Below are 26,119 nucleotides of genomic sequence, written 5' to 3' on the forward strand. Positions count from 1 at the left end.
CCCCACTGCGCCCTGCCTGACCGTCTGCCGTGGGTGAGTGGACACAGCCAGATCCGTACTGCGCCTTGCCGGCCCGTCTGCCGTGGGTCAAAGGACACAGCCAGATCCACACAGCACCCTCTGTGCCCGTCTCCCGTGGGTGAGTGGACACAGCCAGATCCGCACTGCGCCCTGCCTGCCCGTCTGCCGTGGGTGAGTGGACACAGCCAGATCCGCACTGCACCCTGCCTGCCCATCCCCCGTGGGTGAGTGGACACAGCCATATCTGCACTGCGCCCTGCCTGCCCGTCTCCTGTGGGTGAGTGGACACAGCCAGATCCGCACTGCGCCCTGCCTGACCGTCTGCCGTGGGTGAGTGGACACAGCCAGATCCGCACTGCGCCCTGCCTGCCCGTCTGCCGTGGGTGATTGGACACAGCCAGATCCGCACTGCGCCCAGCCTGCCCGTCTGCCGTGAGTCAGTGGACATAGCCAGATACATACAGCGCCCTCTCTGCCCGTCTCCCGTGGGTGAGTGGACACAGCCAGATCCACACTGCGCCTTGCCTGCCCGTTTCCCGTGGGTGAGTGGACACAGCCAGATCCGCACTGCGCCCTGCCTGCCCGTCTGCCGTGGGTGAGTGGACACAGCCAGATCCGCACTGCGCCCTGCCTGCCCGTCTGCCGTCGGTCCGTGGACACAGCCAGATCCACACAGCACCCTCTTTGCCCGTCTCCCGTGGGTGAGTGGACACAGCCAGATCCACACTGCGCCTTGCCTGCCCGTCTGCCGTGGGTGAGTGGACATAGCCAGATCCACACAGCACCCTCTCTGCCCGTCTGCCGTGGGTGAGTGGACACAGCCAGATCCGCACTGCGCCTTGCCTGCCCGTCTTTCGTGGGTGAGTGGACACAGCCAGATCCGCACTGCGCCCTGCCTGCCCGTCTGACTTGGGTGAGTGGACACAGCCAGATCCGCACTGCGCCCTGCCTGCCGATCTCCCGTGGGTGAGTGGACACAGCCAGATCCGCCCTGCGCCCTGCCTGACCGCCTGCCGTAGGTGAGTGGAAACAGCCAGATCCGTACAGCGCCCTGCCTGCCCGTGTGCCGTGGGTCAGTGGACATAGCCAGATCCACACAGCACCGTCTCTGCCCGTCGCCCGTGGGTGAGTGGACTCAGCCAGATCCGCACTGCGCCTTGCCTGCCCGTCTCCCGTGGGTGAGTGGACACAGCCAGATCCGCACTGCGCCATGCCTGCCCGTCTGCCTTGGGTGAGTGGACACAGCCAGATCCGCACGGTGCCCTGCCTACCCGTCTGCCGTGGGTGAGTGGACACAACCAGATCCGCACTGTGCCCTGCCTGCCCATCTCCCGTGGGTGAGTGGACACAGCCAGATCCACCCTGCGCCCTGCCTGACCGCCTGCCGTAGGTGAGTGGTAACAGCCAGATCCGTACAGCGCCCTGCCTGCCCGTGTTCCGTGGGACAGTTGACATAGCCAGATCCACACAGCACCGTCTCTGCCCGTCGCCCGTGGGTGAGTGGACACAGCCAGATCCACACTGCGCCTTGCCTGACCACCTCCCGTGGGTGAGTTGACACAGCCACATCCGCACTGAGCCCTGGCTGCCCATCCCCCGTGGGTGAGTTGACACAGCCAGATCCGCACTGCGCCCTGCCTGCCCGTCTCCCGTGGGTGAGTAGACACAGGAAGATCCGCACTGCGCATTGCCTGCCCGTCTTCCGTGGGTGAGTGGACCCAGCCAGATCCCCACTGCGCCATGCCTGACCGTCTGCCGTGGGTGAGTGGACACAGCCAGATCCGTACTGCGCCTTGCCTGCCCGTCTGCCGTGGGTCAAAGACACAGCCAGATCCACACAGCACCCTCTCTGCCCGTCTCCCGTGGGTGAGTGGACACAGCCAGATCCGCACTGCGCCCTGCCTGCCCGTCTGCCGTGGGTGAGTGGACACAGCCAGATCCGCACTGCACCCTGCCTGCCCATCCCCCGTGGGTGAGTGGACTCAGCCAGATCCACACTGCGCCCTGCCTGCCCGTCTCCCGTGGTTGAGTGGACACAGCCATATCTGCACTGCGCCCTGCCTGCCCGTCTCCTGTGGGTGAGTGGACACAGCTAGGACCACACTGTGCCCTGCCTGACCCCTTGCCGTGGGTGAGTGGACACAGCCAGATCCGTACTGCGCCCTGCCTGCCCGTCTCCCGTGGGTGAGTAGACACAGGAAGATCCGCACTGCGCCTTGCCTGCCCGTCTTCCGTGGGTGAGTGGACACAGCCAGATCCCCACTGCGCCCTGCCTGACCGTCTGCCGTGGGTGAGTGGACACAGCCAGATCCGTACTGCGCCTTGCCTGCCCGTATGCCGTGGGTCAAAGGACACAGCCAGATCCACACAGCACCCTCTCTGCCCGTCTCCCGTGGGTGAGTGGACACAGCCAGATCCACACGGCGCCCTGCCTGCCCATCCCCCGTGTGTGAGTGGACACAGCCAGATCCACATTGCGCCCTGCCTGCCCGTCTCCCGTGGGTGAGTGGACACAGCCAGATCCGCACTGCGCCCTTCCTGCCCATCCCCCGTGCGTGAGTTGACACAGCCAGATCCGCACTGAGCCCTGGCTGCCCATCCCCCGTGGGTGAGTTGACACAGCCAGATCCGCACTGTGCCCTGCCTGCCCGTCTCCCGTGGGTGAGTGGACACAGCCAGATCCACACTGTGCCTTGCCTGCCCGTCTCCCATGGGTGAGTGGTCACAGCCAGATCCGCACTGCGCCCTGCCGGCCCGTCTGCCGTGGGTGATTGGACACAGCCAGATCCACACTGCGCCTTGCCTGCTCGCCTCCCGTGGGTGAGTGGACACAGCCAGATTCGCACTGCACCCTGCATGTCAGTCTGCCGTGGGTGAGTGGACACAGCCAGATCCGCACTGCGCCCTGCCTGCCTGTCTCCCGTGGGACAGTGGACATAGCCAGATCCAACAGCACACTCTCTGCCCGTCTCCCGTGGGTGAGTGGACACAGCCAGATCCACACTGCGCCTTGCCTGACCGCCTCCCGTGGGTGAGTTGACACAGCCAGATCCGCACTGAGGCCTGGCTGCCCATCCCCCGTGGGTGAGTTGACACAGCCAGATCCGCACTGCGCCCTGCCTGCCCGTCTCCCGTGGGTGAGTAGACACAGGAAGATCCGCACTGCGCCTTGCCTGCCCGTCTTCCGTGGGTGAGTGGACCCAGCCAGATCCCCACTGCGCCCTGCCTGACCGTCTGCCGTGGGTGAGTGGACACAGCCAGATCCGTACTGCGCCTTGCCGGCCCGTCTGCCGTGGGTCAAAGGACACAGCCAGATCCACACAGCACCCTCTGTGCCCGTCTCCCGTGGGTGAGTGGACACAGCCAGATCCGCACTGCGCCCTGCCTGCCCGTCTGCCGTGGGTGAGTGGACACAGCCAGATCCGCACTGCACCCTGCCTGCCCATCCCCCGTGGGTGAGTGGACACAGCCATATCTGCACTGCGCCCTGCCTGCCCGTCTCCTGTGGGTGAGTGGACACAGCCAGATCCGCACTGCGCCCTGCCTGACCGTCTGCCGTGGGTGAGTGGACACAGCCAGATCCGCACTGCGCCCTGCCTGCCCGTCTGCCGTGGGTGATTGGACACAGCCAGATCCGCACTGCGCCCAGCCTGCCCGTCTGCCGTGAGTCAGTGGACATAGCCAGATACATACAGCGCCCTCTCTGCCCGTCTCCCGTGGGTGAGTGGACACAGCCATATCCACACTGCGCCTTGCCTGCCCGTTTCCCGTGGGTGAGTGGACACAGCCAGATCCGCACTGCGCCCTGCCTGCCCGCCTGCCGTGGGTGAGTGGACACAGCCAGATCCGCACTGCGCCCTGCCTGCCCGTCTGCCGTCGGTCCGTGGACACAGCCAGATCCACACAGCACCCTCTTTGCCCGTCTCCCGTGGGTGAGTGGACACAGCCACATCCACACTGCGACTTGCCTGCCCGTCTGCCGTGGGTGAGTGGACATAGCCAGATCCACACAGCACCCTCTCTGCCCGTCTGCCGTGGGTGAGTGGACACAGCCAGATCCGCACTGCGCCTTGCCTGCCCGTCTTTCGTGGGTGAGTGGACACAGCCAGATCCGCACTGCGCCCTGCCTGCCCGTCTGACTTGGGTGAGTGGACACAGCCAGATCCGCACTGCGCCCTGCCTGCCCATCTCCCGTGGGTGAGTGGACACAGCCAGATCCGCCCTGCGCCCTGCCTGACCGCCTGCCGTAGGTGAGTGGAAACAGCCAGATCCGTACAGCGCCCTGCCTGCCCGTGTGCCGTGGGTCAGTGGACATAGCCAGATCCACACAGCACCGTCTCTGCCCTTCGCCCGTGGGTGAGTGGACTCAGCCAGATCCGCACTGCGCCTTACCTGCCCGTCTCCCGTGGGTGAGTGGACACAGCCAGATCCGCACTGCGCCATGCCTGCCCGTCTGCCTTGGGTGAGTGGACACAGCCAGATCCGCACGGTGCCCTGCCTACCCGTCTGCCGTGGGTGAGTGGACACAACCAGATCCGCACTGTGCCCTGCCTGCCCATCTCCCGTGGGTGAGTGGACACAGCCAGATCCACCCTGCGCCCTGCCTGACCGCCTGCCGTAGGTGAGTGGTAACAGCCAGATCCGTACAGCGCCCTGCCTGCCCGTGTTCCGTGGGACAGTTGACATAGCCAGATCCACACAGCACCGTCTCTGCCCGTCGCCCGTGGGTGAGTGGACACAGCCAGATCCGCACTGCGCCCTGCCTGCAAGTCTGCCGTGGGTCAGTGGACATAGCCAGATCCACACAGCACACTCTCTGCCAGTCTCCCGTGGGTGAGTGGACACAGCCAGATCCTCACTGCGCCTTGCCTGCTCGCCTCCCGTGGGTGAGTGGACACAGCCAGATCCGCATTGCGCCCGGCCTGCCCGTCTGCCGTGGGTGAGTGGACACAGCCAGATTCGCACTGCGCCCTGCATGCCCGTCTGCCGTGGGTGAGTGGACACAGCCAGATCCGCACTGCGCCCTGCCTGCCCGTCTCCCGTGGGTGAGTGGACACAGCCAGATCCACACTGCGCCCTGCCTGCCCATCCCCCGTGTGTGAGTGGACACAGCCAGATCCACATTGCGCCCTGCCTGCCCGTCTCCCATGGGTGAGTGGACACAGCCAGATCCGCACTGCGCCCTGCCTGCCCATCCCCCGTGTGTGAGTTGACACAGCCAGATCCGCACTGCGCCCTGCCTGACAGTCTGCCGTGGGTGAGTGGACACAGCCAGATCCGCACTGCGCCCTGCCTGCCCGTCTGCCGTGGGTCAGTGGACATAGCCATATCCACACAGCACCATCTCTGCCCGTCTCCCGTGGGTGAGTGGACACAGCCAGATCCACACTGCGCCTTGCCTACCCGTCTCCCCTGGGTGAGTGGACATAGCCAGATCCGCACTGCGCCCTGCCTGCCCGTCTCCCGTGGGTGAGTGGACACAGCCAGATCCGCACTGCGCCCTGCATGCCCCTCTCCCGTGGAAGAGTGGACACAGCCAGATCCGCACTGCGCCCTGAGTGCCCGTCTGCCGTGGGTCAGTGGACATGGCCAGATCCACACATCACCCTCTCTACCCGTCTCCCCTGGGTAGTGGACACAGCCAGATCCACACTGCGCATTGCCTACCCGTCTCCCGTGGGAGAGTGGACACAGCCAGATACGCACTGCGCCCTGCCTGACCATCTGCCGTGGGTGTGTGGACACAGCCAGATCCGCACTACACCCTGCCTGCCCATCTCCCGTGGGTGAGTAGACACAGCCAGATACGCACTGCGCCCTGCATGCCCGTCTCCCGTGGGTGAGTGGACACAGTCAGATCTGCACTGCGCAATGCCTGATCGTCTGCCGTGGGTGAGTGGACACAGCCAGATGCGCACTGCGCCCTGCCTGCCCGTCTGCCGTGGGTGAGTGGACACAGCCAGATCCGCACTGCGCCCTGCCTGCCCGTCTGCCGTCAGTCCGTGGACATAGCCAGATCCACACAGCACCCTCTTTGCCCGTCTCCCGTGGGTGAGTGGACACAGCCAGATCCACACTGTGCCTTGCCTGCCCATCAGCCGTGGGTGAGTGGACATAGCCAGATCCACACAGCACCCTCTCTGCCCGTCTGCCGTGGGTGAGTGGACACAGCCAGATCCGCACTGCGCCTTGCCTGCCCGTCTTTCGTGGGTGAGTGGACACAGCCAGATCCGCACTGCGCCCTGCCTGCCTGTCTGACTTGGGTGAGTGGACACAGCTAGATCCGCACTGCGCCCTGCCTGCCCATCTCCCGTGGGTGAGTGGACACAGCCAGATCCGCCCTGCGCCCTGCCTGACCGCCTGCCGTAGGTGAGTGGAAACAGCCAAATCCGCACAGCGCCCTGCCTGCCCGTGTGCCGTGGGTCAGTGGACATAGCCAGATCCACACAGCACCGTCTCTGCCCGTCGCCCGTGGGTGAGTGGACACAGCCAGATCCGCATTGCGCCCGGCCTGCCCGTCTGCCGTGGGTGAGTGGACACAGCCAGATTCGCACTGCGCCCTGCATGCCCGTCTGCCGTGGGTGAGTGGACACAGCCAGATCCGCACTGCGCCCTGCCTGCCCGTCTCCCGTGGGTGAGTGGACACAGCCAGATCCACACTGCGCCCTGCCTGCCCATCCCCCGTGTGTGAGTAGACACAGCCAGATCCACATTGCGCCCTGCCTGCCCGTCTCCCGTGGGTGAGTGGACACAGCCAGATCCGCACTGCGCCCTGCCTGCCCATCCCCCGTGTGTGAGTTGACACAGCCAGGTCCGCACTGCGCCCTGCCTGACAGTCTGCCGTGGGTGAGTGGACACAGCCAGATCTGCACTGCGCCCTGCCTGCCCGTCTGCCGTGGGTCAGTGGACATAGCCATATCCACACAGCACCATCTCTGCCCGTCTCCCGTGGGTGAGTGGACACAGCCAGATCCACACTGCGCCCTGCCTGCCCTTCTCCCGTGGGTGAGTGGACACAGCCAGATCCGCTCTGCGCCCTGCCTGACCGTCTCCCGTGGGTGAGTGGACACAGCCAGATCCGCACTGTGCGCTGCCTGACCCCCTGCCGTGGGTGAGTGGACACAGCCAGATCCGTACTGCGCCCTGCCTGCCCGTCTGCCGTGGGTCAGTGGACATAGCCAGATCCACACAGCACCGTCTTTTCCCGTCTCCCGTGGGTGAGTGGACACAGCCAGATCCACACTGCAACTTGCCTGCAAGTCTCCCGTGGGTGAGTGGACACAGCCAGATCCGTACTGCGCCCTGCCTACCCGTCTGCCGTGGGTCAGTGGACATAGCCAGATCCACACAGCACCGTCTTTTCCCGTCTCCCGTGGGTGAGTGGACACAGCCAGATCCACACTGCAACTTGCCTGCAAGTCTCCCGTGGGTGAGTGGACACAGCCAGATCCGCACTGAGCCCTGCCTGCCCGTCTGCCGTGGGTCAGTGGACATAGCCAGATGCACACAGAATACTCTCTGCCCGTATGCCGTGGGTGAGTGTACACAGCCAGATTCACACTGCGCCCTGCCTGCCCGTCTGCCGTGGGTGAGTGGACACAGCCAGATCCGAACTGCGCCCTGCCTGCCCGTCTGCCATGGGTGATTGGACACAGCAGATCCGCACTGCGCCCTGCCTGCCCGTCTGCCGTGAGTCAGTGGACATAGAAAGATCCAAACAGCACCCTCTCTGCCCGTCTCCCGTGGTTGAGTGGACACAGCCAGATCCACACTGCGCCTTGCCTGACTGCCTCCCGTGGGTGAGTGGACACAGCCAGATCCGTACTGCGCCCTGCCTGCCCGTCTGCCGTGGGTGAATGGACACAGCCAGATCCGCACTGCACCCTGCCTGCCCGTCTGCCGTCAGTGAGTGGACACAGCCAGATCCGCACTGCGCCCTGCCTGCCGGTCTCCCGTGGGTGAGTGGACACAGCCAGATCCACACTGCGCCCTGCCTGCCCTTCTCCCGTGGGTGAGTGGACACAGCCAGATCCACACTGCGCACTGCCTGCCCGTCTCCCGTGGGTGAGTGGACACAGCCAGATCCGCACTGCGCCCTGCCTGTCCGTCTGCCGTGGGTGAGTTGACACAGCCAGATCCGCACTGCGCTCTGCCTGTTCGTCTCCCGTGGGTGAGTAGACACAGGAAGATCCGCACTGCGCATTGCCTGCCCGTCTTCCGTGGGTGAGTGGACCCAGCCAGATCCCCACTGCGCCCTGCCTGACCGTCTGCCGTGGGTGAGTGGACACAGCCATTTCCGTACTGCGCCTTGCCGGCCCGTCTGCCGTGGGTCAAAGGACACAGCCAGATCCACACAGCACCCTCTCTGCCCGTCTCCCGTGGGTGAGTGGACACAGCCAGATCCGCACTGCGCCCTGCCTGCCCGTCTGCCGTGGGTGAGTGGACACAGCCAGATCCGCACTGCACCCTGCCTGCCCATCCCCCGTGGGTGAGTGGACACAGCCATATCTGCACTGCGCCCTGCCTGCCCGTCTCCTGTGGGTGAGTGGACACAGCCAGATCCGCACTGCGCCCTGCCTGACCGTCTGCCGTGGGTGAGTGGACACAGCCAGATCCGCACTGCGCCCTGCCTGCCCGTCTGCCGTGGGTGATTGGACACAGCCAGATCCGTACTGCGCCCAGCCTGCCCGTCTGCCGTGAGTCAGTGGACATAGCCAGATACATACAGCGCCCTCTCTGCCCGTCTCCCGTGGGTGAGTGGACACAGCCAGATCCACACTGCGCCTTGCCTGCCCGTCTCCCGTGGGTGAGTGGACACAGCCAGATCTTCACTGCGCCCTGCCTGCCCGTCTCCCGTGGGTGAGTGGACACAGCCAGATCCGCACTGCGCCCTGCCTACCCGTCTCCCGTGGGTGAGTGGACACAGCCAGATCCGCACTGCACCCTGCCTTACCGTCTGCCGTGGGTGAGTGGACACAGCCAGATCCGCACTGCGCCCTGCCTGCCAGTCTGCCGTGGGTCAGTGGACATAGCCAGATCCACACAGCACCCTCTCTGCCCGTCTCCCGTGGGTGAATGGACACAGCCAGATCCACACTGCGCCTTGCCTGCTCGCCTCCCGTGGGTGAGTGGACACAGCCAGATTCGCACTGCACCCTGCATGTCAGTCTGCCGTGGGTGAGTGGACACAGCCAGATCCGCACTGCGCCCTGCCTGCCTGTCTCCCGTGGGACAGTGGACATAGCCAGATCCAACAGCACACTCTCTGCCCGTCTCCCGTGGGTGAGTGGACACAGCCAGATCCACACTGCGCCTTGCAAGACCACCTCTCGTGGGTGAGTTGACAGAGCCAGATCCGCACTGTGCCCTGCCTGCCCGTCTGTCGTGGGTGAGTGGACACAGCCAGATCCGCACTGCGCCCTGCCTGCCCGTCTGCCGTGGGTCTGTGGACATAGCCAGATCCACACAGCACCCTCTCTGCCCGTCTCCCGTGGGTGAGTGGACACAGCCAGATCCGCACTGCGCCTTGCCTGACCGCCTCCCGTGGGTGAGTTGACACAGCCAGAACCGCACTGCGCCCTGCCTGCCCGTCTGCCGTGGGTGAGTGGACACAGCCAGATCCGCACTGCGCCCTGCCTGCCCGTCTGCCGTGGGTCAGTGGACATAGCCAGATCCACACAGCACCGTCTCTGCCCGTCTCCCGTGGGTGAGTGGACACAGCCAGATCCGCACTGCGCCCTGCCTGCCCGTCTCCCGTGGGTAAGTAGACACAGCCAGATCCGCACAGCGCCCTGCCTGCCCGTCTCACGTGGGTGAGTGGACACAGCCAGATCCGCACTGCGCCCTGCCTGACAGTCTGCCGTGGGTGAGTGGACACAGCCAGATCCGCACTGCGCCCTGCCTGCCCGTCTGCCGTGGGTCAGTGGACATAGCCATATCCACACAGCACCCTCTCTGCCCGTCTCCCGTGGGTGAGTGGACACAGCCAGATCCACACTGCGCCTTGCCTACCCGTCTCCCCTGGGTGAGTGGACAGAGCCAGATCCGCACTGCGCCCTGCCTGCCCGTTTCCCGTGGGTGAGTGGACACAGCCAGATCCGCACTGCGCCCTGCATGCCCCTCTCCCGTGGAAGAGTGGACACAGCCAGATCCGCACTGCGCCCTGAGTGCCCGTCTGCCGTGGGTCAGTGGACATGGCCAGATCCACACATCACCCTCTCTACCCGTCTCCCGTGGGTAGTGGACACAGCCAAATCCACAGTGCGCATTGCCTACCCGTCTCCCGTGGGAGAGTGGACACAGCCAGATACGCACTGCGCCCTCCCTGACCATCTGCCGTGGGTGTGTGGACACAGCCAGATCCGCACTACACCCTGCCTGTCCATCTCCCGTGGGTGAGTGGACACAGCCAGATACGCACTGCGCCCTGCATGCCCGTCTCCCGTGGGTGAGTGGACACAGTCAGATCTGCACTGCGCAATGCCTGATCGTCTGCCGTGGGTGAGTGGACACAGCCAGATGCGCACTGCGCCCTGCCTGCCCGTCTGCCGTGGGTGAGTGGACACAGCCAGATCCGCACTGCGCCCTGCCTGCCCGTCTGCCGTCAGTCCGTGGACATAGCCAGATCCACACAGCACCCTCTTTGCCCGTCTCCCGTGGGTGAGTGGACACAGCCAGATCCACACTGTGCCTTGCCTGCCCATCAGCCGTGGGTGAGTGGACATAGCCAGATCCACACAGCACCCTCTCTGCCCGTCTGCCGTGGGTGAGTGGACACAGCCAGATCCGCACTGCGCCTTGCCTGCCCGTCTTTCGTGGGTGAGTGGACACAGCCAGATCCGCACTGCGCCCTGCCTGCCTGTCTGACTTGGGTGAGTGGACACAGCCAGATCCGCACTGCGCCCTGCCTGCCCATCTCCCGTGGGTGAGTGGACACAGCCAGATCCGCCCTGCGCCCTGCCTGACCGCCTGCCGTAGGTGAGTGGAAACAGCCAAATCCGCACAGCGCCCTGCCTGCCCGTGTGCCGTGGGTCAGTGGACATAGCCAGATCCACACAGCACCGTCTCTGCCCGTCGCCCGTGGGTGAGTGGACACAGCCAGATCCGCATTGCGCCCGGCCTGCCCGTCTGCCGTGGTTGAGTGGACACAGCCAGATTCGCACTGCGCCCTGCATGCCCGTCTGCCGTGGGTGAGTGGACACAGCCAGATCCGCACTGCGCCCTGCCTGCCCGTCTCCCGTGGGTGAGTGGACACAGCCAGATCCACACTGCGCCCTGCCTGCCCATCCCCCGTGTGTGAGTAGACACAGCCAGATCCACATTGCGCCCTGCCTGCCCGTCTCCCGTGGGTGAGTGGACACAGCCAGATCCGCACTGCGCCCTGCCTGCCCATCCCCCGTGTGTGAGTTGACACAGCCAGGTCCGCACTGCGCCCTGCCTGACAGTCTGCCGTGGGTGAGTGGACACAGCCAGATCTGCACTGCGCCCTGCCTGCCCGTCTGCCGTGGGTCAGTGGACATAGCCATATCCACACAGCACCATCTCTGCCCGTCTCCCGTGGGTGAGTGGACACAGCCAGATCCACACTGCGCCCTGCCTGCCCTTCTCCCGTGGGTGAGTGGACACAGCCAGATCCGCACTGCGCCCTGCCTGACCGTCTCCCGTGGGTGAGTGGACACAGCCAGATCCGCACTGTGCGCTGCCTGACCCCCTGCCGTGGGTGAGTGGACACAGCCAGATCCGTACTGCGCCCTGCCTGCCCGTCTGCCGTGGGTCAGTGGACATAGCCAGATCCACACAGCACCGTCTTTTCCCGTCTCCCGTGGGTGAGTGGACACAGCCAGATCCACACTGCAACTTGCCTGCAAGTCTCCCGTGGGTGAGTGGACACAGCCAGATCCGTACTGCGCCCTGCCTGCCCGTCTGCCGTGGGTCAGTGGACATAGCCAGATCCACACAGCACCGTCTTTTCCCGTCTCCCGTGGGTGAGTGGACACAGCCAGATCCACACTGCAACTTGCCTGCAAGTCTCCCGTGGGTGAGTGGACACAGCCAGATCCGCACTGCGCCCTGCCTGCCCGTCTGCCGTGGGTCAGTGGACATAGCCAGATGCACACAGAATACTCTCTGCCCGTATGCCGTGGGTGAGTGTACACAGCCAGATTCACACTGCGCCCTGCCTGCCCGTCTGCCGTGGGTGAGTGGACACAGCCAGATCCGAACTGCGCCCTGCCTGCCCGTCTGCCATGGGTGATTGGACACAGCAGATCCGCACTGCGCCCTGCCTGCCCGTCTGCCATGAGTCAGTGGACATAGAAAGATCCAAACAGCACCCTCTCTGCCCGTCTCCCGTGGGTGAGTGGACACAGCCAGATCCACACTGCGCCTTGCCTGACTGCCTCCCGTGGGTGAGTGGACACAGCCAGATCCGCACTGCGCCCTGCCTGCCCGTCTGCCGTGGGTGAGTGGACACAGCCAGATCCGCACTGCACCCTGCCTGCCCGTCTGCCGTCAGTGAGTGGACACAGCCAGATCCGCACTGCGCCCTGCCTGCCGGTCTCCCGTGGGTGAGTGGACACAGCCAGATCCACACTGCGCCCTGCCTGCCCTTCTCCCGTGGGTGAGTGGACACAGCCAGATCCACACTGCGCACTGCCTGCCCGTCTCCCGTGGGTGAGTGGACACAGCCAGATCCGCACTGCGCCCTGCCTGTCCGTCTGCCGTGGGTGAGTTGACACAGCCAGATCCGCACTGCGCTCTGCCTGCCCGTCTCCCGTGGGTGAGTAGACACAGGAAGATCCGCACTGCGCATTGCCTGCCCGTCTTCCGTGGGTGAGTGGACCCAGCCAGATCCCCACTGCGCCCTGCCTGACCGTCTGCCGTGGGTGAGTGGACACAGCCATTTCCGTACTGCGCCTTGCCGGCCCGTCTGCCGTGGGTCAAAGGACACAGCCAGATCCACACAGCACCCTCTCTGCCCGTCTCCCGTGGGTGAGTGGACACAGCCAGATCCGCACTGCGCCCTGCCTGCCCGTCTGCCGTGGGTGAGTGGACACAGCCAGATCCGCACTGCACCCTGCCTGCCCATCCCCCGTGGGTGAGTGGACACAGCCATATCTGCACTGCGCCCTGCCTGCCCGTCTCCTGTGGGTGAGTGGACACAGCCAGATCCGCACTGCGCCCTGCCTGACCGTCTGCCGTGGGTGAGTGGACACAGCCAGATCCGCACTGCGCCCTGCCTGCCCGTCTGCCGTGGGTGATTGGACACAGCCAGATCCGTACTGCGCCCAGCCTGCCCGTCTGCCGTGAGTCAGTGGACATAGCCAGATACATACAGCGCCCTCTCTGCCCGTCTCCCGTGGGTGAGTGGACACAGCCAGATCCACACTGCGCCTTGCCTGCCCGTCTCCCGAGGGTGAGTGGACACAGCCAGATCTTCACTGCGCCCTGCCTGCCCGTCTCCCGTGGGTGAGTGGACACAGCCAGATCCGCACTGCGCCCTGCCTACCCGTCTCCCGTGGGTGAGTGGACACAGCCAGATCCGCACTGCACCCTGCCTTACCGTCTGCCGTGGGTGAGTGGACACAGCCAGATCCGCACTGCGCCCTGCCTGCCAGTCTGCCGTGGGTCAGTGGACATAGCCAGATCCACACAGCACCCTCTCTGCCCGTCTCCCGTGGGTGAATGGACACAGCCAGATCCACACTGCGCCTTGCCTGCTCGCCTCCCGTGGGTGAGTGGACACAGCCAGATTCGCACTGCACCCTGCATGTCAGTCTGCCGTGGGTGAGTGGACACAGCCAGATCCGCACTGCGCCCTGCCTGCCTGTCTCCCGTGGGACAGTGGACATAGCCAGATCCAACAGCACACTCTCTGCCCGTCTCCCGTGGGTGAGTGGACACAGCCAGATCCACACTGCGCCTTGCAAGACCACCTCCCGTGGGTGAGTTGACAGAGCCAGATCCGCACTGCGCCCTGCCTGCCCGTCTGTCGTGGGTGAGTGGACACAGCCAGATCCGCACTGCGCCCTGCCTGCCCGTCTGCCGTGGGTCTGTGGACATAGCCAGATCCACACAGCACCCTCTCTGCCCGTCTCCCGTGGGTGAGTGGACACAGCCAGATCCGCACTGCGCCTTGCCTGACCGCCTCCCGTGGGTGAGTTGACACAGCCAGAACCGCACTGCGCCCTGCCTGCCCGTCTGCCGTGGGTGAGTGGACACAGCCAGATCCGCACTGCGCCCTGCCTGCCCGTCTGCCGTGGGTCAGTGGACATAGCCAGATCCACACAGCACCATCTCTGCCCGTCTCCCATGGGTGAGTGGACACAGCCAGATCCGCACTGCGCCCTGCATGCCCGTCTCCCTTGGGTGAGTGGACACAGCCAGATCCGTACTGCGCCTTGCCTGACGGTGTGCCGTGGGTGAGTGGACTCAGCCAGATCCGCACTGAGCCCTGCCTGCCAGTTTGCCGTGGGTCAGTGGACATTGCCATATCCACACAGCACCCTCTCTGCCCGTCTCCGTGGGTGAATGGACACAGCCAGATCCACACTGCACCTTGACTACCCGTCTCCCGTGGTTGTGTGGACACAGCCAGATACGAATTGCGCCCTGCCTGCCCGTCTGACGTGGGTGAGTGGACACAGCCAGATCCGCACTGCGCCCTGCCTGCCCATCTGCCGTGGGTCCGTGGACATAGCCAGATCCACACAGCACCCTCTCTGCCCATCTCCCGTGGGTGAGTGGACACAGCCAGATCCACACAGCGCCTTGCCTGCCCGTCTCCCGTGGGTCAGTGGACATAGCCAGATCCACACAGCACCGTCTCTGCCCGTCTCCCGTGGGTGAGTGGACACAGCCAGATCCGCACTGCGCCCTGCCTGCCCGTCTCCCGTGGGTGAGTAGACACAGCCAGATCCGCACTGCGCCCTGCCTGCCCGTCTCACGTGGGTGAGTGGACACAGCCAGATCCGCACTGCGCCCTGCCTGACAGTCTGCCGTGGGTGAGTGGACACAGCCAGATCCGCACTGCGCCCTGCCTGCCCGTCTGCCGTGGGTCAGTGGACATAGCCATATCCACACAGCACCCTCTCTGCCCGTCTCCCGTGGGTGAGTGGACACAGCCAGATCCACACTGCGCCTTGCCTACCCGTCTCCCCTGGGTGAGTGGACAGAGCCAGATCCGCACTGCGCCCTGCCTGCCCGTTTCCCGTGGGTGAGTGGACACAGCCAGATCCGCACTGCGCCCTGCATGCCCCTCTCCCGTGGAAGAGTGGACACAGCCAGATCCGCACTGCGCCCTGAGTGCCCGTCTGCCGTGGGTCAGTGGACATGGCCAGATCCACACATCACCCTCTCTACCCGTCTCCCGTGGGTAGTGGACACAGCCAAATCCACAGTGCGCATTGCCTACCCGTCTCCCGTGGGAGAGTGGACACAGCCAGATACGCACTGCGCCCTCCCTGACCATCTGCCGTGGGTGTGTGGACACAGCCAGATCCGCACTACACCCTGCCTGCCCATCTCCCGTGGGTGAGTGGACACAGCCAGATACGCACTGCGCCCTGCATGCCCGTCTCCCGTGGGTGAGTGGACACAGTCAGATCTGCACTGCGCAATGCCTGATCGTCTGCCGTGGGTGAGTGGACACAGCCAGATGCGCAATGCGCCCTGCCTGCCCGTCTGCCGTGGGTGAGTGGACACAGCCAGATCCGCACTGCGCCCTGCCTGCCGGTCTGCCGTCGGTCCGTGGACACAGCCAGATCCACACAGCACCCTCTTTGCCCGTCTCCCGTGGGTGAGTGGACACAGCCAGATCCACACTGCGCCTTGCCTGCCCGTCTGCCGTGGGTGAGTGGACATAGCCAGATCCACACAGCACCCTGTCTGCCCGTCTGCCGTGGGTGAGTGGACACAGCCAGATCCGCACTGCGCCTTGCCTGCCCGTCTTTCGTGGGTGAGTGGACACAGCCAGATCCGCACTGCGCCCTGCCTGCCCGTCTGACTTGGGTGAGTGGACACAGCCAGATCCGCACTGCGCCCTGCCTGCCCATCTCCCGTGGGTGAGTGGACACAGCCAGATCCGCCCTGCGCCCTGCCTGACCGCCTGCCGTAGGTGAGTGGAAACAGCCAGATCCGTACAGCGCCCTGCCTGCCCGTGTGCCGTGGGTCAGTGGACATAGCCAGATCCACACAGCACCGTCTCTGCCCGTCGCCCGTGGGTGAGTGGACTCAGCCAGATCCGCACTGCGCCTTGCCTGCCCGTCTCCCGTGGGTGAGTGGACACAGCCAGATCCGCACTGCGCCATGCCTGCCCGTCTGCCTTGGGTGAGTGGACACAGCCAGATCCGCACGGTGCCCTGCCTACCCGTCTGCCGTGGGTGAGTGGACACAACCAGATCCGCACTGTGCCCTGCCTGCCCATCTCCCGTGGGTGAGTGGACACAGCCAGATCCACCCTGCGCCCTGCCTGACCGCCTGCCGTAGGTGAGTGGTAACAGCCAGATCCGTACAGCGCCCTGCCTGCCCGTGTTCCGTGGGACAGTTGACATAGCCAGATCCACACAGCACCGTCTCTGCCCGTCGCCCGTGGGTGAGTGGACACAGCCAGATCCGCACTGCGCCCTGCCTGCAAGTCTGCCGTGGGTCAGTGGACATAGCCAGATCCACACAGCACACTCTCTGCCAGTCTCCCGTGGGTGAGTGGACACAGCCAGATCCTCACTGCGCCTTGCCTGCTCGCCTCCCGTGGGTGAGTGGACACAGCCAGATCCGCATTGCGCCCGGCCTGCCCGTCTGCCGTGGGTGAGTGGACACAGCCAGATTCGCACTGCGCCCTGCATGCCCGTCTGCCGTGGGTGAGTGGACACAGCCAGATCCGCACTGCGCCCTGCCTGCCCGTCTCCCGTGGGTGAGTGGACACAGCCAGATCCACACTGCGCCCTGCCTGCCCATCCCCCGTGGGTTAGTGGACACAGCGAGATCCGTACTGCGTCCTGCCTGCCCGTCTCCCGTGGGTGAGTGGACACATCCAGATCCGCACTGCGCCCTGCCTGCCCGTCTGCCGTGGGTGATTGGACACAGCCAGATCCGCACTGCGCCCAGCCTGCCCGTCTGCCGTGAGTCAGTGGACATAGCCAGATACATACAGCGCCCTCTCTGCCCGTCTCCCGTGGGTGAGTGGACACAGCCAGATCCACACTGCGCCTTGCCTGCCCGTCTCCCGTGGGTGAGTGAACACAGCCAGATCCGCACTGCGCCCTGCCTGCCCGTCTCCCGTGGGTGAGTGGACACAGCCAGATCCGCACTGCGCCCTGCCTACCCGTCCCCCGTGGGTGAGTGGACACAGCCAGATCCGCACTGCACCCTGCCTTACCGTCTGCCGTGGGTGAGTGGACACAGCCAGATCCGCACTGGGCCCTGCCTGCCAGTCTGCCGTGGGTCAGTGGACATAGCCAGATCCACACAGCACCCTCTCTGCCCGTCTCCCGTGGGTGAATGCACACAGCCAGATCCACACTGCGCCTTGCCTGCTCGCCTCCCGTGGGTGAGTGGACACAGCCAGATTCGCACTGCACCCTGCATGTCAGTCTGCCGTGGGTGAGTGGACACAGCCAGATCCGCACTGCGCCCTGCCTGCCTGTCTCCCGTGGGACAGTGGACATAGCCAGATCCAACAGCACACTCTCTGCCCGTCTCCCGTGGGTGAGTGGACACAGCCAGATCCACACTGCGCCTTGCCTGACCACCTCCCGTGGGTGAGTTGACACAGCCACATCCGCACTGAGCCCTGGCTGCCCATCCCCCGTGGGTGAGTTGACACAGCCAGATCCGCACTGCGCCCTGCCTGCCCGTCTCCCGTGGGTGAGTAGACACAGGAAGATCCGCACTGCGCATTGCCTGCCCGTCTTCCGTGGGTGAGTGGACCCAGCCAGATCCCCACTGCGCCATGCCTGACCGTCTGCCGTGGGTGAGTGGACACAGCCAGATCCGTACTGCGCCTTGCATGCCCGTCTGCCGTGGGTCAAAGGACACAGCCAGATCCACACAGCACCCTCTCTGCCCGTCTCCCGTGGGTGAGTGGACACAGCCAGATCCGCACTGCGCCCTGCCTGCCCGTCTGCCGTGGGTGAGTGGACACAGCCAGATCCGCACTGCACCCTGCCTGCCCATCCCCCGTGGGTGAGTGGACTCAGCCAGATCCACACTGCGCCCTGCCTGCCCGTCTCCCGTGGGTGAGTGGACACAGCCATATCTGCACTGCGCCCTGCCTGCCCGTCTCCTGTGGGTGAGTGGACACAGCTAGATCCACACTGTGCCCTGCCTGACCCCTTGCCGTGGGTGAGTGGACACAGCCAGATCCGTACTGCGCCCTGCCTGCCCGTCTCCCGTGGGTGAGTAGACACAGGAAGATCCGCACTGCGCCTTGCCTGCCCGTCTTCCGTGGGTGAGTGGACACAGCCAGATCCCCACTGCGCCCTGCCTGACCGTCTGCCGTGGGTGAGTGGACACAGCCAGATCCGTACTGCGCCTTGCCTGCCCGTATGCCGTGGGTCAATGGACACAGCAAGATCCACACAGCACCCTCTCTGCCCGTCTCCCGTGGGTGAGTGGACACAGCCAGATCCACACTGTGCCTTGCCTTCCCGTCTCCTATGGGTGAGTGGACACAGCCAGATCCGCACTGCGCCCTGCCGGCCCGTCTGCCGTGGGTGATTGGACACTGCCAGATCTGCACTGCGCCCTGCCTGCCCGTCTGCCATGGGTCAGTGGACATAGCCAGATCCACACAGCATCCTCTCTGCCCGTCTCCCGTGGGTGAGTGGACACAGCCAGATCTGCATTGCACCTTGCCTGCCCGTCTCCCCTGGGTTATTGGACACAGCCAGATCCACACTGCGCCCTGCCTGCCCGTCTCCCATGGGTGAGTGGACACAGCCAGATCCACACTGCGCCCTGCCTGCCCGTCTGCCGTGGGTGAGTGGACACAGCCAGATTCGCACTGCACCCTGCCTGCCCTTCCCCCGTGGGTGAGTGGACTCAGCCAGATCCACACTTCTCCCTGCCTGCCCATCTCCCGTGGGTGAGTGGACACAGCCAGATCTGCACTGCGCCCTGCCTGCCCGTCTCCTGTGGGTGAGTGGACACAGCTAGATCCACACTGCGCCTTGCCTGACCGCCTCCCGTGGGTGAGTGGACACAGCCAGATCCGCACTGCGCCCTGCCTGCCCGTCTGCCGTGGGTGAGTGGACACAGCCAGATCCGCACTGCGCCCTGCCTGCCCGTCTGCCGTGGGTGAGTTGACACAGCCAGATCCGCACTGCGCCCTGCCTGCCCGTCTCCCGTGGGTGAGTGGACACAGCCAGATCCACACTGCGCCCTGCCTGCCCATCCCCCGTGTGTGAGTGGACACAGCCAGATCCACATTGCGCCCTGCCTGCCCGTCTCCCGTGGGTGAGTGGACACAGCCAGATCCGCACTGCGCCCTTCCTGCCCATCCCCCGTGCGTGAGTTGACACAGCCAGATCCGCACTGAGCCCTGGCTGCCCATCCCCCGTGGGTGAGTTGACACAGCCAGATCCGCACTGTGCCCTGCCTGCCCGTCTCCCGTGGGTGAGTAGACACAGGAAGATCCGCACTGCGCCTTGCCTGCCCGTCTTCCGTGGGTGAGTGGACCCAGCCAGATCCCCACTGCGCCCTGCCTGACCGTCTGCCGTGCGTGAGTGGACACAGCCAGATCCGTACTGCGCCTTGCCTGCCCGTCTGCCGTGGGTCAAAGGACACAGCCAGATCCACACAGCACCCTCTCTGCCCGTCTCCCGTGGGTGAGTGGACACAGCCAGATCCACACTGTGCCTTGCCTGCCCGTCTCCCATGGGTGAGTGGTCACAGCCAGATCCGCACTGCGCCCTGCCGGCCCGTCTGCCGTGGGTGATTGGACACAGCCAGATCCACACTGCGCCTTGCCTGCTCGCCTCCCGTGGTTGAGTGGACACAGCCAGATTCGCACTGCACCCTGCATGTCAGTCTGCCGTGGGTGAGTGGACACAGCCAGATCCGCACTGCGCCCTGCCTGCCTGTCTCCCGTGGGACAGTGGACATAGCCAGATCCAACAGCACACTCTCTGCCCGTCTCCCGTGGGTGAGTGGACAAAGCCAGATCCACACTGCGCCTTGCCTGACCACCTCCCATGGGTGAGTTGACACAGCCAGATCCGCACTGAGGCCTGGCTGCCCATCCCCCGTGGGTGAGTTGACACAGCCAGATCCACACTGCGCCCTGCCTGCCCGTCTCCCGTGGGTGAGTAGACACAGGAAGATCCGCACTGCGCATTGCCTGCCCGTCTTCCGTGGGTGAGTGGACCCAGCCAGATCCCCACTGCGCCCTGCCTGACCGTCTGCCGTGGGTGAGTGGACACAGCCAGATCCGTACTGCGCCTTGCCGGCCCGTCTGCCGTGGGTCAAAGGACACAGCCAGATCCACACAGCACCCTCTGTGCCCGTCTCCCGTGTGTGAGTGGACACAGCCAGATCCGCACTGCGCCCTGCCTGCCCGTCTGCCGTGGGTGAGTGGACACAGCCAGATCCGCACTGCACCCTGCCTGCCCATCCCCCGTGGGTGAGTGGACACAGCCATATCTGCACTGCGCCCTGCCTGCCCGTCTCCTGTGGGTGAGTGGACACAGCCAGATCCGCACTGCGCCCTGCCTGACCGTCTGCCGTGGGTGAGTGGACACAGCCAGATCCGCACTGCGCCCTGCCTGCCCGTCTGCCGTGGGTGATTGGACACAGCCAGATCCGCACTGCGCCCAGCCTGCCCGTCTGCCGTGAGTCAGTGGACATAGCCAGATACATACAGCGCCCTCTCTGCCCGTCTCCCGTGGGTGAGTGGACACAGCCAGATCCACACTGCGCCTTGCCTGCCCGTTTCCCGTGGGTGAGTGGACACAGCCAGATCCGCACTGCGCCCTGCCTGCCCGTCTGCCGTGGGTGAGTGGACACAGCCAGATCCGCACTGCGCCCTGCCTGCCCGTCTGCCGTCGGTCCGTGGACACAGCCAGATCCACACAGCACCCTCTTTGCCCGTCTCCCGTGGGTGAGTGGACACAGCCAGATCCACACTGCGCCTTGCCTGCCCGTCTGCCGTGGGTGAGTGGACATAGCCAGATCCACACAGCACCCTCTCTGCCCGTCTGCCGTGGGTGAGTGGACACAGCCAGATCCGCACTGCGCCTTGCCTGCCCGTCTTTCGTGGGTGAGTGGACACAGCCAGATCCGCACTGCGCCCTGCCTGCCCGTCTGACTTGGGTGAGTGGACACAGCCAGATCCGCACTGCGCCCTGCCTGCCGATCTCCCGTGGGTGAGTGGACACAGCCAGATCCGCCCTGCGCCCTGCCTGACCGCCTGCCGTAGGTGAGTGGAAACAGCCAGATCCGTACAGCGCCCTGCCTGCCCGTGTGCCGTGGGTCAGTGGACATAGCCAGATCCACACAGCACCGTCTCTGCCCGTCGCCCGTGGGTGAGTGGACTCAGCCAGATCCGCACTGCGCCTTGCCTGCCCGTCTCCCGTGGGTGAGTGGACACAGCCAGATCCGCACTGCGCCATGCCTGCCCGTCTGCCTTGGGTGAGTGGACACAGCCAGATCCGCACGGTGCCCTGCCTACCCGTCTGCCGTGGGTGAGTGGACACAACCAGATCCGCACTGTGCCCTGCCTGCCCATCTCCCGTGGGTGAGTGGACACAGCCAGATCCACCCTGCGCCCTGCCTGACCGCCTGCCGTAGGTGAGTGGTAACAGCCAGATCCGTACAGCGCTCTGCCTGCCCGTGTTCCGTGGGACAGTTGACATAGCCAGATCCACACAGCACCGTCTCTGCCCGTCGCCCGTGGGTGAGTGGACACAGCCAGATCCGCACTGCGCCCTGCCTGCAAGTCTGCCGTGGGTCAGTGGACATAGCCAGATCCACACAGCACACTCTCTGCCAGTCTCCCGTGGGTGAGTGGACACAGCCAGATCCTCACTGCGCCTTGCCTGCTCGCCTCCCGTGGGTGAGTGGACACAGCCATATCCGCATTGCGCCCGGCCCGCCCGTCTGCCGTGGGTGAGTGGACACAGCCAGATTCGCACTGCGCCCTGCATGCCCGTCTGCCGTGGGTGAGTGGACACAGCCAGATCCGCACTGCGCCCTGCCTGCCCGTCTCCCGTGGGTGAGTGGACACAGCCAGATCCACACTGCGCCCTGCCTGCCCATCCCCCGTGTGTGACTGGACACAGCCAGATCCACATTGCGCCCTGCCTGCCCGTCTCCCATGGGTGAGTGGACACAGCCAGATCCGCACTGCGCCCTGCCTGCCCATCCCCCGTGTGTGAGTTGACACAGCCAGATCCGCACTGCGCCCTGCCTGACAGTCTGCCGTGGGTGAGTGGACACAGCCAGATCCGCACTGCGCCCTGCCTGCCCGTCTGCCGTGGGTCAGTGGACATAGCCATATCCACACAGCACCATCTCTGCCCGTCTCCCGTGGGTGAGTGGACACAGCCAGATCCACACTGCGCCTTGCCTACCCGTCTCCCCTGGGTGAGTGGACATAGCCAGATCCGCACTGCGCCCTGCCTGCCCGTCTCCCGTGGGTGAGTGGACACAGCCAGATCCGCACTGCGCCCTGCATGCCCCTCTCCCGTGGAAGAGTGGACACAGCCAGATCCGCACTGCGCCCTGAGTGCCCGTCTGCCGTGGGTCAGTGGACATGGCCAGATCCACACATCACCCTCTCTACCCGTCTCCCCTGGGTAGTGGACACAGCCAGATCCACACTGCGCATTGCCTACCCGTCTCCCGTGGGAGAGTGGACACAGCCAGATACGCACTGCGCCCTGCCTGACCATCTGCCGTGGGTGTGTGGACACAGCCAGATCCGCACTACACCCTGCCTGCCCATCTCCCGTGGGTGAGTAGACACAGCCAGATACGCACTGCGCCCTGCATGCCCGTCTCCCGTGGGTGAGTGGACACAGTCAGATCTGCACTGCGCAATGCCTGATCGTCTGCCGTGGGTGAGTGGACACAGCCAGATGCGCACTGCGCCCTGCCTGCCCGTCTGCCGTGGGTGAGTGGACACAGCCAGATCCGCACTGCGCCCTGCCTGCCCGTCTGCCGTCAGTCCGTGGACATAGCCAGATCCACACAGCACCCTCTTTGCCCGTCTCCCGTGGGTGAGTGGACACAGCCAGATCCACACTGTGCCTTGCCTGCCCATCAGCCGTGGGTGAGTGGACATAGCCAGATCCACACAGCACCCTCTCTGCCCGTCTGCCGTGGGTGAGTGGACACAGCCAGATCCGCACTGCGCCTTGCCTGCCCGTCTTTCGTGGGTGAGTGGACACAGCCAGATCCGCACTGCGCCCTGCCTGCCTGTCTGACTTGGGTGAGTGGACACAGCCAGATCCGCACTGCGCCCTGCCTGCCCATCTCCCGTGGGTGAGTGGACACAGCCAGATCCGCCCTGCGCCCTGCCTGACCGCCTGCCGTAGGTGAGTGGAAACAGCCAAATCCGCACAGCGCCCTGCCTGCCCGTGTGCCGTGGGTCAGTGGACATAGCCAGATCCACACAGCACCGTCTCTGCCCGTCGCCCGTGGGTGAGTGGACACAGCCAGATCCGCATTGCGCCCGGCCTGCCCGTCTGCCGTGGGTGAGTGGACACAGCCAGATTCGCACTGCGCCCTGCATGCCCGTCTGCCGTGGGTGAGTGGACACAGCCAGATCCGCACTGCGCCCTGCCTGCCCGTCTCCCGTGGGTGAGTGGACACAGCCAGATCCACACTGCGCCCTGCCTGCCCATCCCCCGTGTGTGAGTAGACACAGCCAGATCCACATTGCGCCCTGCCTGCCCGTCTCCCGTGGGTGAGTGGACACAGCCAGATCCGCACTGCGCCCTGCCTGCCCATCCCCCGTGTGTGAGTTGACACAGCCAGATCCGCACTGCGCCCTGCCTGACAGTCTGCCGTGGGTGAGTGGACACAGCCAGATCTGCACTGCGCCCTGCCTGCCCGTCTGCCGTGGGTCAGTGGACATAGCCATATCCACACAGCACCATCTCTGCAGGTCTCCCGTGGGTGAGTGGACACAGCCAGATCCACACTGCGCCTTGCCTGCCCTTCTCCCGTGGGTGAGTGGACACAGCCAGATCCGCACTGCGCCCTGCCTGACCATCTCCCGTGGGTGAGTGGACACAGCCAGATCCGCACTGTGCGCTGCCTGACCCCCTGCCGTGGGTGAGTGGACACAGCCAGATCCGTACTGCGCCCTGCCTGCCCGTCTGCCGTGGGTCAGTGGACATAGCCAGATCCACACAGCACCGTCTTTTCCCGTCTCCCGTGGGTGAGTGGACACAGCCAGATCCACACTGCAACTTGCCTGCAAGTCTCCCGTGGGTGAGTGGACACAGCCAGATCCGCACTGCGCCCTGCCTGCCCGTCTGCCGTGGGTCAGTGGACATAGCCAGATGCACACAGAATACTCTCTGCCCGTATGCCGTGGGTGAGTGTACACAGCCAGATTCACACTGCGCCCTGCCTGCCCGTCTGCCGTGGGTGAGTGGACACAGCCAGATCCGAACTGCGCCCTGCCTGCCCGTCTGCCATTGGTGATTGGACACAGCAGATCCGCACTGCGCCCTGCCTGCCCGTCTGCCGTGAGTCAGTGGACATAGAAAGATCCAAACAGTACCCTCTCTGCCCGTCTCCCGTGGGTGAGTGGACACAGCCAGATCCGCACTGCGCCCTGCCTGCCTGTCTCCCGTGGGACAGTGGACATAGCCAGATCCAACAGCACACTCTCTGCCCGTCTCCCGTGGGTGAGTGGACACAGCCAGATCCACACTGCGCCTTGCCTGACCACCTCCCGTGGGTGAGTTGACACAGCCAGATCCGCACTGAGGCCTGGCTGCCCATCCCCCGTGGGTGAGTTGACACAGCCAGATCCGCACTGCGCCCTGCCTGCCCGTCTCCCGTGGGTGAGTAGACACAGGAAGATCCGCACTGCGCATTGCCTGCCCGTCTTCCGTGGGTGAGTGGACCCAGCCAGATCCCCACTGCGCCCTGCCTGACCGTCTGCCGTGGGTGAGTGGACACAGCTAGATCCGTACTGCGCCTTGCCGGCCCGTCTGCCGTGGGTCAAAGGACACAGCCAGATCCACACAGCACCCTCTCTGCCCGTCTCCCGTGGGTGAGTGGACACAGCCAGATCCGCACTGCGCCCTGCCTGCCCGTCTGCCGAGGGTGAGTGGACACAGCCAGATCCGCACTGCGCCCTGCCTGCCCGTCTGCCATGGGTCAGTGGACATAGCCAGATCCACACAGCATCCTCTCTGCCCGTCTCCCGTGGGTGAGTGGACACAGCCAGATCTGCATTGCACCTTGCCTGCCCGTCTCCCCTGGGTTAGTGGACACAGCCAGATCCGCACTGCGCCCTGCCTGCCCGTCTCCCATGGGTGAGTGGACACAGCCAGATCCGCACTGCGCCCTGCCTGCCCGTCTGCCGTGGGTGAGTGGACACAGCCAGATCCGCACTGCACCCTGCCTGCCCATCCCCCGTGGGTGAGTGGACTCAGCCAGATCCACACTGCGCCCTGCCTGCCCGTCTCCCGTGGGTGAGTGGACACAGCCAGATCCGCACTGCGCCCTGCCTGACCGTCTCCCGTGGGTGAGTGGACACAGCCAGATCCTCACTGCGCCCTGCCTGCCCGTCTCCCGTGGGTTAGTGGACACAGCGAGATCCGCACTGCGTCCTGCCTGCCCGTCTCCCGTGGGTGAGTGTACACAGCCAGATCCGCACTGCGCCCTGCCAGCCCGTCTCCCGTGGGTGAGTGGACACAGCCAGATCCGCACTGCGCCTTGCCTGCCCGTCTCCCGTGGGTGAGTGGACACAGCCAGATCCGCACTGCGCCCTGCCTGCCCGTCTGCCGTGGGTGAGTGGACACAGCCAGATCCGCACTGCTCCCTGCCTGCCCGTCTGCCGTGGGTGAGTGGACACAGCCAGATCCGCACTGCGCCCTGCCTGCACGTCTCCCGTGGGTGAGTGGACACAGCCAGATCCACA

This window comes from Microcebus murinus, chromosome 27, assembly GCF_040939455.1.
Source record: "Microcebus murinus isolate Inina chromosome 27, M.murinus_Inina_mat1.0, whole genome shotgun sequence".
Taxonomy (NCBI): Eukaryota; Metazoa; Chordata; class Mammalia; order Primates; family Cheirogaleidae; genus Microcebus; species Microcebus murinus.